Here is a 15,704-nt window from a genome sequence, read left to right as displayed (position 1 = left end):
CAGGAGCGCCTAGGTAAAGCAGCTCCTCCTTATGTTTGTGCTCCCAGGTAACTAAGGGAAGGAAGCAAAAGCGAGAGTAGTTGTACATACACAGGATGGAGTGTATGCATTTCCATGTCCACAGTGCTGATCAGGCATCTCTGCTTCTGCTGGCTCCCACTGGAGTGTTTTCCAGCCCTGTGCCAGTATAATGGCCCAGCTAGAGTCTCAGCTGTCTCTGAAGTTCCCTTACAACACTGCTCTTAGAAATCAATTCCCTACTCTGGAGAAATGCTGACTTACTGCATTACTCAGGCAGGTAACAGACACAACTTTCACCTGTGCATCAGAAGCCAGAGCTCCACTCCAACCCACACCCCAAATTTCATCTATTTGGATTTGGGAGCCAAACACACATGTCAGAAAATGAGGATATTTCTAAGAATAAAGAGAAAACAATTCTTTTCAAATTACATGTTGAAAAAGGAGAGCACAGCTGGCCATTTCTTAATAGCAATATAATACACTAAATAACAATCTGCTGAAAGTCAAAGCCATGTTCCAAACCTTTGAAGCCCTTTAACCTTTATCTATGGCCCTTTTGATCTTTGGCTCCCTTTAAATCTCCCAACTGATTAATAGCTCATTTGAAATGTATCTTCTCTGGTATCTCTTAATTGCTGGCTTGCTTAGCATCCATGGTTAAGGTATAAAGACTATTGATGTCAACTTTCCATTCGCATATCGCCCAGGTGAGGTTCTCTCTCTTCTATCCTCTGGACATCAGTGCCACAGGTGCCTCACCTGTCTCCTTCCTCAGCCCAACCCTCACAATCACTAGACCAGAGCAACAACCCTTAGCTGATGTGTACTGATCACATAGACCAAAGAACGATCCACTCAGGCACAAGTACCAATTCTTTAGCTGCCATTCAGCTACCTACAGCTCCAAGCCACCTTCCGGATTATCCACACCAGTCTCCTCCAGCCAGACTTGACTGCTATCCTTCCCCAAACAAGGGCTGCACTTCTGCTTTCCTTTGCTTTCCCTGGTTAAGATCCTGCAGCCTTTTATTTGGCTCACCTGGGACATTGTTTAAACAGGTGCATGCTAAACATCAGACCTATTCAACTGCAGCACACCTGTGGAGAACCTTCCCTGGGTGTCACTTGGGCTCAGCAGGGGAAACCCACCACCAGGGATCCTTTAAGGCCAACTTGCAGGAGCTCAGTGTCCACAGAGCATTTCCTGAGCTTCGCCCCTGCCTTATGGCCTCCTTGGATGCACAAGCATGGCTCATATTGCTCAGTCTGAATCTGAATATGGCCAGGGTCCCTTGGCTGGACTGACTACATGTGTCCCTACAGCTCTCTGTGCAGGCCTCAGTCAGGCTCAGGTGGAGAACACGTTCCTTCATGCACTCTAATGGAATGCTCCCTGGCACGTGCAGGGTTTATGTCTACTTACTTGCTCCTGTCAAGCATCAATCAAAAACATTGCCAAATTTCATTTCTGTCAGTGTGTTCACAGAATGTGCTTTTCTAATCAAGAATGTGGAACAATACACAGCAAAATTGATCTTAAGAATCAGAGGATTCTGACATAGCTCTCAGGACAGAATGGAAGCCTGGGAAGAGTTCAACACTTTGGAGAAATTGGTGTTAGTGGAAGAAATGTCTTTGCCATGAAGGTATTGTGAACACTTGGTCAGCCCTCACGTTTGTGTTCTCAGTCATCCACAGCAGCACTGTGAGGCAGGCTTATTTTACTCCCTTACCTGAGTGAAGAGTAGAGTTTAGATGCAAACCCGATGTGCCTGATATAAGCTACATGCTTAGCTGCCACCTCCCACCTCTCTCGGAGATGATGATAATGCCCAATGTCTATTTATGAAATAGCTCTGTTTATGATACTACCGAGTGTTGTAGTTGTTCTGTTCATCAAACAAAGCTTAGTACTTAGCAAGTTCAAACTTTAGGTCCACATTTAATGAGACAAAAGTGGAAACAAGTGCAAAGTCTGTGTCCTTGTGTGTTGATTAAAATCCTGCAAGGACGTCTTATACGTCAATTTCTAATTCCTCAGTAGAGCCAAGGACCTTCCCCTGGTTAACCCTGGCCAGCTCCAATGGGGAGGCCTTCCCTCTGCTCTCTGAGTCATCCTAGCCTCCCCATGTCAGCCCATTGCACAGGCTGTTCCTGCACCCTGGCACTCATCTGCCCCATGCTGGATCCTCTCCCTTAGTTCTCAAATTGGGCTATAAATGCACCTCCATCAGGTTAGGTCCCCATGCTCTTGCAAGGTGTGTTGTAATTTTTTTAAATAAATAGAACCAATTTAGTAACTAAGTACTTATTTGTTTTCTCTTTGCTAGGCTGTTGGAGTTGTGTCTCAGGTCTTGGCATAGTACCTGGGCTATCAACACTTTGGGAGGAAGAAAGGGAGGGAGGAAAGAGGTCAAGGAAGAAAGAAAAAGAAGTGTCTTAGTCTATTTTGTGTTGCTATAACACAATACCACAAACTGGATAACTTAGAAAGAACATAGGTTTATCTGGAGAATGATTCTGAGACTAGGAGACCATGCACAAGAGTAGGTACCAGCATCTTCTTGGTATCTCATGAGGAGCTCGTGTTGTGTCATGACACAGCAGGGGCATCCAGCAAACATTTAGCTGGGTCTCCTCGTCTTCTTGTAAAACCACTAATGCCATCACAGTGACCCCACCCCTAATCTCAGTTACCTCCCAAAGGCCACCCCTAAAAATACATGTGAATTTGGGGATTCATTTTCCAACATGAGCCTTTGGGGGGCACCTTCAAACCACAACAGGAGGACAGCCCTGTGCCCATTTCATCCTTTGAGATAATAAGCAGCAGTATATAAGCCCTGAGTGGAGGTCGCCCAGATGAACATGCAGGGAGGGAGAAGGGAACAGAACCAAAATCTACCCAGGCTTTTTATCTGATCTGCACCCTATGTGCCTTATCACATGATGGTGGCCCTTCTGAGTGTCGTCTATGTGTAGACATGAGTGTTGCCCTGATGTTCTATCTAATTGCACCAAACCCTGCGACTTAGGTTTATTAAAGACCATTTAACTGGAAAACAGGCCTCTGAAAGATTAACCTCCCCCAGGTGTTCCTGGCCTTGCTCAGGAGTGAGTGCCCTGCCCCCATGCCCAGTTAAACAGAAATTTTAGACAAACCATGAATAGCCTTTTAATATAAGTATGTCCTAAATGGTTCATGGGTCATATTACATATTTATCCTAAAAATGTTTAAATTTTCATTTAATCAGAAATTCAAATTTCACTGGGGTCCCACAATTATTATTTGCTAAATATACAACTATAGTATGCTCAATTGCAGGACTATACTAAAGTACAAAGACCAGAAAATTGTGAGAATTACGTGTACTGGACCCCTGTGTGTTCAGTGACCCTTCTCAATTACACACCTCCTCACCAGTGTCTCTAAGGACACCTAAACCCTTCAGTCAACCATTTGAAGGGCCAGGTAATGATGAAGGAATTTCATTTCCTCCAGGAACTCAAGTACTTTCTTCCTCCCTGCAGGCCTGGCAGCCTCCTGGAATTACCAACCCTGCCCTCATCCCTGTTCCTATAACTGACTGCTAATTACCTCCCCCAGCTACCCTGTCACCTGTGTTTCCTGTTCCCAGAGTTCTCCAGAAATGTCTGGAAATACAGTCATCCTCCTTACCCATGGAGATATATTCCAAAACCCATATGGGATGCTGTGACCACAAGCAGTACCAAACCCTACATACACTATGATTTTTTTCCTCTACATTTATACCTACAATAAAGTTGAGTTCACAAGCTAGCACAGTAAGAGTCTAATAATAACAAAGAGCAACATAACAGTACACCACAATAAAAACTACGTGAATGTGCTCTTCTTTTTTCCCTCCCCAAATATCTTTTGGTATTTTGCTCCCCCTTCTTCCTGTCAGGATGTGAGATGATAAAATGGCTGCATGATGAGAAGAAGTAAGATGAAGGGTGGAGGCACGGTGACGTAGCCACAGCTCCTGGGAAGTCCCACAATTAGCAGGGGAAACAGCTGACACTCGCAGTGTGCTGTGTGGCAGAGCTAGGACGTGTACTAGGTCAAGTAGATTCAAGTAGATTTCAAATGACGATATTTTCAGCTTAGGATGGGTTTATCAGGACATGACCACACAGTAAGCTGAGGAGCATCTGTGTCCCAACAGCATGGTTTCCCATGGCTACCTCTTCAAGGCAGGCATTTAATACTGCACATAGCATGGGGCCAAGAGGACTCTGTGTGGTCAACATTTGGCTTGGCTGCTCACTGGCCATCCAACTGGCTGTGATATATGATTTACCTGTCCCGGTTCCCTCCTCTGCTGAAATGGGGTTTTAAGGTTGTAGTGAGAATCAGTGAGAGAAGATACCCAGGTGTGGTATTCATTCACTGAACGTTTAATAAGAGTTTGTTACTTTTTTCTTAATAATCTCATCCAAAGCCTGTTTTTTCCACTATTTAAAACTTCACAGAAAGACATGTAAAGTTAACTTCTTAGACTTTAATGTTTTCCTATTTAAGTGACAGAGACTGACCTAATGTGAAACAATGGTTTAATTGGCCCCTTGGGCATGTTAAATGGCTTTGCAATGATGCTAAATACTCAGCTAGGATGCTGTAGTGGTGCTGTAGTTCAGATCTGAAATGTTACCCTACAGCCCATATGTTAAAGATCTGGTCTCCAGCTTGGTGACATTGGGAGGTGGTGGAAACTTTAAGAGGTGGGGTCTAGAGAGAGGTCTTTAGGTCACTGGGGCCTTTCCCTCAAATGGTATGGTGGGAGCCTGGTCTCTCTTCTTCTTTTTCATATCCCAGCCATGGGGTGAGCAGCTTGCCCACCATGTGCTCCCTGCCATGGTGTGCTGCCTCACCACAACCCAAAGCAACAAGGCCACCATGGTATGAAACCTCCAAAATTGTAAGCCAAAATAAACCTTTCCTCCTTTTCCATTGACTACCTCAGGTGATGGACAACTGCTAACACAAGTGGATATGGCTGTGATAAGAACAGCGAGGATAAGCCTCCTCTCTGAGAGTGTGACGTCACACCTTATCAGACCCCATATTTGAGTTACTGACTTCAACTTTTGAACTCCCAAACATATAAAAAACTATGATCTTGGCAGACACTGAGGACTGAGGGTGCAGCAGGGATGCCCCTGCCAGCTTGCCACTCACCCTTGGAAGCCTCACCTCACCTACTCCTTGGAAATGCTGCAGAACTTTGCCTGTCCTGTGGATCTGTGCTATGTTGATCAAACCACTTCTTCCAAGAAACTCTTGTGCCAAGGCACACCTTGAACTTCTGTTAGGCTTCATGTCCACAGAGACATGCTTCCATCTTGATTGAGCAACTATGCTGAACCCTAAACAAGATTGGCAGTCACTTGCTGTGTGGTCACCTGACCTGGTTTTCTGAGTACATTCACTGAGAGATTTGTTCTCATTATTGTCCTCCTTTTTAAACATTGTAAAAAGGACAAACAAAAGTCTCTTCATATAGCAGTAAACTATGTGATTCATGAAATCAGACTTTGAGCATCTCCTTATTTTAACCATACAAGATACCATGTAAATTAAATCCTATTAAAATTTGGCAAATACAAAAAAAATTGGCAAATACACTGAACAAGAGCCCAAATTAAGATTGAAACTGCATATGTTCTAAGGCCCCAAATGTGTTATTAGCTAGCTGTGGGACCTCAGGCAGCTTCCCTTGTCTCTTTAGTGCTCACCTTAACCATTTGCAATAAGAAGGACGTTTCAATCACCTAATTTACTGCCCCTTCCAGCACTGAGATTTTTTTTTATTCATATGTGCATACAATGCTTGGTTCATTTCTCCCCCCTGCCCCCACCCCCTCCCTTACCACCCACTCCGCCCCCTCCCTCTCCCCCCTATCCCCTCAATACCCAGCAGAAACTATTTTGCCCTTATCTCTAATTTTGTTGTAGAGAGAGTATAAGCAATAATAGGAAGGAACAAGGGTTTTTGCTGGTTGAGATAAGGATAGCTATACAGGGCATTGACTCACATTGATTTCCTGTGCGTGGGTGTTACCTTCTAGGTTAATTCTTTTTGATCTCACCTTTTCTCTAGTTCCTGGTCCCCTTTTCCTATTGGCCTCAGTTGCTTTTAAGGTCTCTGCTTTAGTTTCTCTGCGTTGAGGGCAACAAATGCTAGCTAATTTTTTAGGTGTATCCTCACCCCTCCCTTGGGCAGCACTGAGATTTAAATGTTTGAAGCGTCAGGATCGGCAGACGGCAACTACACAGGATTTATAAAGAAGAAATAGTCAACAGAGCAGGGCATGCATGCTAAAGAGATTACTTACTTCAAGACCATGTTGTTTTTAAAAATAAAAACTAAACCCTGTAATTAGAAACTTAGAACAGTGACTAAATCACTAGAGACAACCAGGGACCACAGGAATGTGTCTGTGAAACTTGTCCACCAAGTGGTTCATGTTATTGTCCTGCCTGCATCAGCCATGTCCACTGGTCTAGCTATGTCTGGCTGTCATTGTGAGCAGGAATCAGGGACTCTCCCTAATTTATCCTGAGCAATGAAACATCTAAATTTCCACTGCGTGCAGTGCTACATGCCCAGAATTTGCACCACAGAATGGGCAAAAGTGACCATCACAGCTTTTTACCCCCAACTGAGCCTGCAGAGCAGATTGTTTAAACCTTATTAGATGTCTAGTTTGGTTCACACGGTTAGCACAGTTTCAACCCAAAACTGGAGCCTCCGTTGAATTGGTCTCCCTCTTCCTGGGTCCTTTATGGCACTGGCCACTAAGCCGAAGTGGGATTTATTCTACTTTTTTTTGAGCATCTGTATAGATGGTCTCCTCCTTCAGATAGTTCAACTTAGAACTTTTCAACCTTTGGTTGGTAAGCAAAAAGCATTCAACTGAAACATACACTGAATCAGAACTTGGGGTTCTTCCCAGGTTGGCAGCATGGTCTGATCCTCTGTCTCAATGCTGGGCAGTGGCAGTGACCACAGCTCCCTGTCAGCCACCGTCCAGAGGGGACATGCCGCTTCTCTGCAGTGGCCAAGCTGCTGGGCTGGGATGTGCTCTAGGTCAGGTGCAGGAAACACATTTCTTGCTTGTACTTCCCATTTTCCATGCATGAGAACTGACCCCACCATTAGTTGAGCAGCATCTGTATATCTAGTGTGCACATGTGTGTGGTGTGCACATGTGTATATGTATGTGTGTATGTGTACACATTTTGAAATTAATAAACACTTCATGGGGGAGAAGCAGGAGGATAGGTCTCACTTCCACTCACTGTGACTCTCTGCCTTGCCTGGTGTGCATCCTGCACACAGCCAGCCTTCACACAGGCAGAATGAAGAGCAGGAAGGCAGCAGGGCAGACAAAGAGGCAAACGCAAACAAGATGAAGGCAGGAGTCACAAGACTAATACCAAATGGTGTCATTTAAAGGTATTGCAGGTTTTAAAACCATTAACCAAGGAAAAGGAATGTAAAACATAAATATATATTCACCAAAAAACAATTACACAGATTCAACAGAAAAAAGTAAGATAAGATTTTCTCTTATTACAATTCAATAATATAATAAAATGAATAACAAAAATACTTTGCTTAGAAACTATAATATACCTTTCTAAATAACCCCTTTAATGAAATTGAACATCAAATTTACAATTGAATGTATCTAGGATGGGCATGGTGGCTCACACCTGTAATCCCAACTACTATGGAGGTGATGGGTAATAGGGGAGATTTCAGTTCAAGGCCAGCCTGGGCAAAAAAGTTGGCAAGACCCCATCTTAACAAATAAGCAAGTGGCACACACCTGTAATTCAAACTACATCAGAGGCTGTAGGTAGAAGTTTCCCAGTTTGAGGCCAGCCCTGGGCACAAGAACCTACCTGAAAAAAAAACAAAATAAAGCTAAAAAAGCTGGGGCTTGCATGGTTCAAGTGGTAGAGCATCTGCCTAGCAAGGGTAGGGTCCTGAGTTCAAACCACAGTACTGCCAAATATATATAATAAAAAGTATAATATAAAAATATAGTAAATATGATAAGAATATTTTATACCAAAACAGACATATCTAAAGCAGTTCCAACTACTTAATCTTAAGACATTGGTGTGTGTATGGGGGTTATGTCTAAGAAAACAAAGCCAAAAAAGGAAGAGTCAATAAAAATGTAATCGTAAACATTAATAAATTAATACAAATAAGAAACAAAAAAATTGTAGAAATGATAAATCAATTGTAAAGCTGATTATTTGGAAAGACCATTAAAATAGACACTTCTTCATGTGCCTGACTGAAAAAAAGAGTAAAAATATACAAGAAAGAAAAGCATGCAGACACAGATGGGATTATAAGAATAAGTAAATAGCATTTGTAACTCTGTACCAATAAAACTGAAAACTTAAAGAAATCCAGCAATTTTGGTAAGATAAATACACCGAAATCAATGACTTTCATAAGCTGATTAAAACAGATAAAAATGGATATTGGGGAAATGTTTAATTTGTTAATAGGGACTGGTGTATAAAAATAGAAAAATTCCAAAGACATGTAATTCAGAGTGTATGAAGACAACTTTAAATCTTATTGAAGGAACTATAGCAGGTCCAAACAAATGGAAACATAGATCATGTTCCTGAAAGAAAACATTTAATATAAATAAAATGTCAGTGCTCCAAAAATTAACACATAAGCCAATTGGATTTAGGGGGTCTGAGAATTGAAAAAAATTCTCTGAATGTTCATATGGAAGAATAAATGCCCAAAGGTAGAAAAGAGGAAAAGTCCTTAAGTATGCAGAGGATGGCGATGGGGTTGGGAGTAGGGGGCTTGCCTTGCCTGCCCCCGAGACACAGAAGAAAACCTCTATAACAGTGCAGTGAGAGAGACGAGAAGGTTAATGAAACCAAACAGATATCAACTTCTATGAGTGTAACAATCACACCGTGGGTAGAAGTTGATTTATTGAGCAAATGATGCTGGCACAAATGGCTGTCCATCTAGAAAAGAAGAAATGTCAAGTATCCCTCACACTACACATGAAACAAGCATGAAATGAAGCAAAGGTTTAAATGCCAAGAAATTAACAATAGTAATAATTCAGAGCAAGTTTTAGAAGAATATAGTATTACCTGGTAGACAGTAGGTCTTTTAACAAGTAGAAGTAGGAAGGGGGAAGGCATGTTCAGAAGATATACACAAAAAGTATTTTCCTGTGTGGATTAGATTATATACATATATATATATGCAAATTTGACTACCGAACCAAAATCTACAGAGCTTCAAGCCCTGATATAAAACTGTACACATCCTCTCATAGATTCTAAACCATCTCTAGATGACTTATGATACCTGACAGAATGTCAATGCTGTGTCAATGGTTGTCACACTGTATTGTCTGGAGAATAATGACAAAAGTCTGTACATGTTCAGTACCTTGGATTTTTAAAAATATTTTTGATCTGAGAGTGGTTGAATCTGCAGACAGAGAACCCATGCATACAAAGGGCTGGCTGAACTTGTTTGAAGTACATTGTGCACATTATGGAATAATCACAATGAAGCCCCCTCATAAAAAAAATAACACACTGGAGACAAATACCTGTGATGCACATTAAACGGCATTATCTCTGGGCAAAAGGAAGTGTGCACCATGAATTATTAGGGTAAAACACAATGCACAAAGGAAACAAAATGACTCACAGAACACATTCACATGGCCAGCCGGGGTCTGAAGAGAAGCTCAAACCACTGGCAGTTAGTAAAATGAAAGAAGTAAGGAGCAGACACCACTCTCCTAAGCCAAGACACCCTGAACATGGTACCACTGCGCTGGCAGGGAGGTTGTCAGAACTCTCTCGCAGTGCCTGTGGAAACGTCAATCAGTGGTTGCTGCCTTTCAGCAGAGCAATGTGACAATGTCTATCCAAACAGGAGCACAGAGATATACATCATTCACCTTATGACCAAGCTTTCAGTAATCTAGTGTACAAAAATAGCATTGGTCCATGGAAGACATTTTAGCCAATTCCAGTAATGTGCATATTTAAGGAAGAAGGAGGAGGAAGAGGAAAAGCTAAATATTAAAAGATACTGGAATACATTTTGTAAATATATGCAATGAAATATTATATTAAAAAGAAGAGTTGTAGAGCTGCTTTCTACAAAAGAGCCCAAATCTGGAGAGTGCCCAGGTATCCATCAACAAGACAGTGAACACACTGAGGCTGGCAATGTTCTTAGGACGGAGTACAGCCCTGCAGTTCTGGATGTTCTGGGTGCTGCAGCAATTCTAGAGGGCTTCAAAAACACAAAGCTGTGCAAAAGAAGTCTCACATGAATACACATGCACACATGTGCACACACACACACACACACACACACACACACACACCATTCTAGTCCATTTGGGGAACAAATCAGAACAAATCAGGTGAGGGCCATGGAGGAACTGGATGGAGAGGGGCATGCCTCCATCAAAACCCACCAAATGATGTGCTTACATAAGTATCATAAATACACCTGATTAACTATAGAAAGCTAAGCATATAAGACAAAAATATAGTACACAAGATCACTTCTTTAGATTGTATATAAAACTTACCTCAGGAGGAAAAATATTGAACACTGTATAAAGACACGCATGCATGCAAAGTGTTGAGGGAGTATGTTGAATCTTTAATCTTAGGCATACATTCAAAAAAGCTGTGATGGAGTAGATGGTTAGAAGGAGGGATGGATGGAAAATCAAGTGCAGGTTGAGCATCCCTAATCCAAAAATCTAAAATCCGACATATTCCAAAATTCAAAACATTTGATGTCACAAGGGGGAATATCTCACTATGAAATTTTGTTTCATGTAAAAAATTATTTAAAATATTGTATAAAATTATCTTCAGGCTTTGTGTACAGAATGTACATAAAATATAAATGAAGTTCATGTTTAAACTTGGGTCCCAGAACTGAAGGTGTGGCTCAGGTGGTAGAGCACCTGCCCTACAGCAAGTATGAGCTAATGAGTTCAAACCCCAGTACTGCCAAAAAAAACAAAAACCCTTGGATCCCATCCTAAGACATGTCATTATGTATATGCAAATATTCCAAAATCTGAAAAAAAATCTAAAATGGATACTCAAACTGTACAGTAAAAGGTTAATGGTAGTATTTAGGTAGTGAGTTGAAGGGTGTTTTCTCTCAAATTCTTCCACCCTTTTCTGTATGTTAACATGCTTATACAACATGATTTTGAGAGGGAAAAATCTGTTTGATCTATGCAGAATGAGTCTAGTGATACTTTTATTGAGAGAAGCAAGATGCAGCAAAAGTATATGGGAAGATTCAGCTTTTAAACAATGTATACCTTCACCAATATGCAATCCTATATGCTTCTATGAAGACATATGATATGAAGGTACCGAAGGTTGAAGAATAGAAGGTAAGAGGTGAGGGCAAAGGCTAAATTGAAGAATACTTCTGTATGGATGTGAGGATGCTGACTGCCTAACTCCTGTTAGGGCAATGAAGTTTCAGATGATGTTAAATTTTCTTAACAATTTTCTATACTGTTTAAAAATTATTCCTACAGCGATCATTTATCCTTTATGTAATCCAAGGCTATTTTTATTTTTGAATTAACCATAAATCCAAACAGACAAGAGAAAATTTGATATCCTTATTGTTAAAGGGGCCCCAGAAATCATCTTAGCCTCAGGCTTCCAGAAAAGTACTCTACAGTGTACTGTCTCTTTTGGGCTCTGCACTGCAGCCAGCACCAACTCCAGGAAACAGAGACATCACAACCAAGATTTTATTTCTTTTCTCCAACCAGCTAGAACAGGATCCGGAGCCAGAAACTGAACCAGCAGGAGGGTGCAAACACGCAGAAACCAGACTGGTTCTCTAAGTCCCAGCCACCTCCCGAGGAACCCATCCAGCAGGCAGCTGCCCCAACTGTACCTGTGGAAGGCAGCACATGCATTGTTGAGAAAGGCTAGGTTGACAAGGGGTGGCTTCCCACGGAAGACCCTAGGGTTCTGAGGCATGGCACAGGGTGGCGCTGACCTGAGGGCACTGGGCAGTGCTCTGAGTCCACTGGGCTGAGGGGGAGGGCAAGGGCCCACCAGACCTGGACACTGAGGGCTCTAGGGCAGGTCTTAGAACCAGAGTTGAGTCTCACAGTCCTCTCTGAATCTGTCCAAGAGAGAACAGGTCATGAACTCCAGCCTCATCCACATCCTCAGCACCACCATTCACTACTCAGCCAATCTGCCAGCAGCCCAGGACAGAAGGAGGCCCCGGGGATGCAGGCTTCTAGAATCTACACCAGCCACAGGTGTTCCTCCTCCATGCAAAGTGAGACTCTCACCAGCCAAGCAACTGTTTCATACTGCTGTCCCAATCCCAAGGGACACAAAAGGAGACCAAGTTGACCCATACAAAGGTTGGGTGGACATTTCTTCTGAAGACTAGTCCTGGCTTCCCAACTTTTTGCTTTGCGATTCCCATAGGTTAGGGAGAGGCACAGGAGGCAAAAAGTGCAGGGTGGAGCCAGGGACCCTGCTCAGCTCATACCCAAGGCCACCTGGCCAAGCAATGTATAAATACATCGCCACAGTATAGAGGGTCACCTAAGCTCAGTCTGTAATCAATGGTTCTCTATGCAGGTGACACCCTGATGCATATGTCACTGTGATGGCTGATCTTGAAAGTGCTTTGCTTCCACACAGTGTAGCTCGCTGTTTCAGGAGAGCAATGTGAGTGCCAATTGTCTGTCCTTGGCCAAACAAGCTCAAGAATTTAAAACAAGTATCTCAGATGGCACTCATAGCTTCTGCTTAAAATAGAAGTAAAATCAGAAGCCACCTGAAATATTTAAACTGGCCATCCTGCAATTCTGTCCAGTACAGAAGCAAAAATGCCCCCATTCAGAAGGAGGGCCACTGCCAGATGCTGCCAGCTGTGTGACCTTGAACAAGTAGCTTAACTGAGCTGAACCTCCTCTCACCCATACAATGGAGAGAATGATATTGTTGGCTCAAGGGACTGATTGAGAGATTTAAATGAGATGGTACAAATAGTGTCTGGCACATAGTCAGGAATCAACAATGTCAGTTCTATTTCTTTTTCAGTACTGGGGTTTGAACTCAGGGCCTACACCTTGAGCCACCTCCACCAGCCCTTTTTTTGTGGTTGGTTTTTTTCTGAGATAGGAGCTCAGGAACTATTTGCCTGAACTGGCTTTGAACCGCAATCCTTCTGATCTCTGCCTCAGTAGCTAGGATTACAGGAATGCACCACTGACACCCAGCAGCAGTTCTATTACTGTTACTTATTTTTCTAAAATGCAAAGCAGCTACCTAGGCAGTAGTTTCCACCCCCCAATTCATTACTGCCAGGAGAGTGATATACTGCCTAAATAACCTCGGCTCATGAGATGAGCTAGTTCCAGCTGTGGTTAGCAGACCAAAAAGAAAGAAAAAAGCAGACAACAACCAAAAAAGAAAGAAAGAAAGAAAGAAAACAAAAAGCCCACCACATGAATGGAACAACAATATATTCATCCATGGTAGTTCTACAGAAAATACAATTACAATTTATTAATCAAAACAATGGCATTTGTAGCCATGGTATTTCTACAGAAAATACAATTACAATTTATTAATCAAAACAATGGCATTTGTAGTGTCTCAGGTTTTGTCTTCCCTACAGAACTGTACTGTACAGTCAAGAGCAAGAATTTCGGAATCTTCACAAGCATGAGTTGCATAACCTTGTCACTAATTAACTGCTCCACCTACCTAAACGTTGGCTTGCCTTTGACCCTGGGCCATTGTCTTCCCTGGCTATTGAAGGCCTCCCCTTTCTCCCAGCCTATTCTACTTGCAGCTGTGTTGAATGCTCTGGCCCAACAGGGACCCTATTTTATTCCTTTCTGTATCTCCAAAGCCAATGGGGTTTCGACATAATAAATGGAGATTTAAAAATCAAACCTCCTTGTTATTTTCTGATCAACTATCTTGATTTATTCTGCCCCAGCACTCTGGAACTTTCAACCTCTGAGAGGGACAACCCTCTACCTCCTGGCACTCCATCCCCACAGTTCCTCACACTAAAGGGACAGATTCCACCCTCTGTCTCCAAAAGAAACTAACTGAAAGGACTAAAGTTTTTTAATGGACATCAACAAACATCTACACCACCTAGCATCCTCTGAGACAAAAGGGTGTTGTAGTCTTGTGCAGCAGGGAAGGGTAACCTTCCAAGGGCCAGGACTTGGAGTGAGCTGGCATAGTTCTCATCTGCCACCCTAGCACAATGTGACCTGGAGCCACAGGGAGGTGGCCTCAACTATATTTTAAGTCAGGCATTACAAACATACTCATCCCATTTGATGAAAATCTACCCAACCATTTTTTGCATGATGTAGTAACAGAGAAAGTGATTCTTTCTATTGGAATCATTTATATAGTACAGCGTCCATTGTGCTGGGAAGTTTGTAACATACATTTATTTAATACCTACAAACAAAGAAACATTGGTCCTCAAATAAAGAACTAGAAAGTGACAGAGCCTAATTTCAAACTCAGGTCTTACCTAATTTGTGTTTGTTCTATGACACGACCAACTCCCAACTCACTATTTCTGAGCATGGCACACCTCTCTGTTTATTTGTATGTTAACCTCCCCCAGGGCAGGAAGCTGTCCTAAATGGAAGGGGACTCTTTGTAGTGCCCAGCCTAGTTTTGATTCTAAAGTAGATTTGATAGACATATTTTAATTAACTCCTGCATGAGCCAATGGTCAATGGTTTTCAGGAAAGCAATTTCCACAGAAAGAATAAACTTTCATCTCACAGGCCCATGACTGCATGTGACTTGATCCACTTTCATCTAAGAAGCAAGGCTGTGTGAATCACGACACTGCCACCCAAATGATCCCACTGCTGCCAATGCTGAGACATTGCAGTTTCGCACTAACACTCTAACAGTCACAGAATGACTTCAGCACAGGGGCAGCACAGAGTGACCTCCTGATAAGAAGGGTAGCCAATAGCTGAGTACAGACCAAAGCACAGCTGAGCCTCAATGGGGAGAGAGGGCCTTCTCAGGCAAGCCCACACCTACCCCACATCAGCCAGAGTGCCTACCCCTCTGTTCCAAGGTAAGAGTTCATATGTATGGCGCTGCTACAAAGTGCCAGGCACTGTGTCTAGGGTTTTGTAACTAATTCATTTAGCACTTAATAGCAATCCTATGAGATAGGTACAATTGTCCCCTTAAAAATGAGAAAAGTCCTAAAGAACTTACTTCAAAAGTTCTCAGAATAATTAAAGTAGTGAACCTGGACTTTGAAGTCAAGGCATCTGTACATAGAATGCCTTTTAGTCTCCATTGGGCAAAATACTTTGGTGTCATTTAATACTTTATTATATTAAATCCTCTAACCAGAAATCACAAATAAAGGCTTAGCCAAACAATTTCTCTAAGTGATCTTTTAAAAATACAAGTAGCAAATACATGCTGACTATTATTACCTATAGAACATTTCTTTATTTGGAAAGACAATGGTATATACACCTATCTGTGATATATATCTGTAATACTTTTTTGAAGCAACGTTAGAGATATGAT

The 15,704-nt window shown here is 42.2% G+C and overlaps 1 long non-coding RNA gene across 1 annotated transcript in view; it reads right to left on the bottom strand.

Moving 5' to 3' along the window:
- LOC141425709 (uncharacterized) overlaps positions 1-15,704 on the bottom strand; it is a 283,495-nt gene that overhangs the window by 144,355 nt on the left and 123,436 nt on the right. The window lies entirely within an intron of this gene.

The sequence above is a fragment of the Castor canadensis genome, chromosome 8, assembly GCF_047511655.1.
Source record: "Castor canadensis chromosome 8, mCasCan1.hap1v2, whole genome shotgun sequence".
Classification (NCBI taxonomy): Eukaryota; Metazoa; Chordata; class Mammalia; order Rodentia; family Castoridae; genus Castor; species Castor canadensis.
The sequence above is the reverse complement of the archived record's forward strand: the minus strand, read 5'-3'. Positions and strand labels throughout refer to the sequence as shown.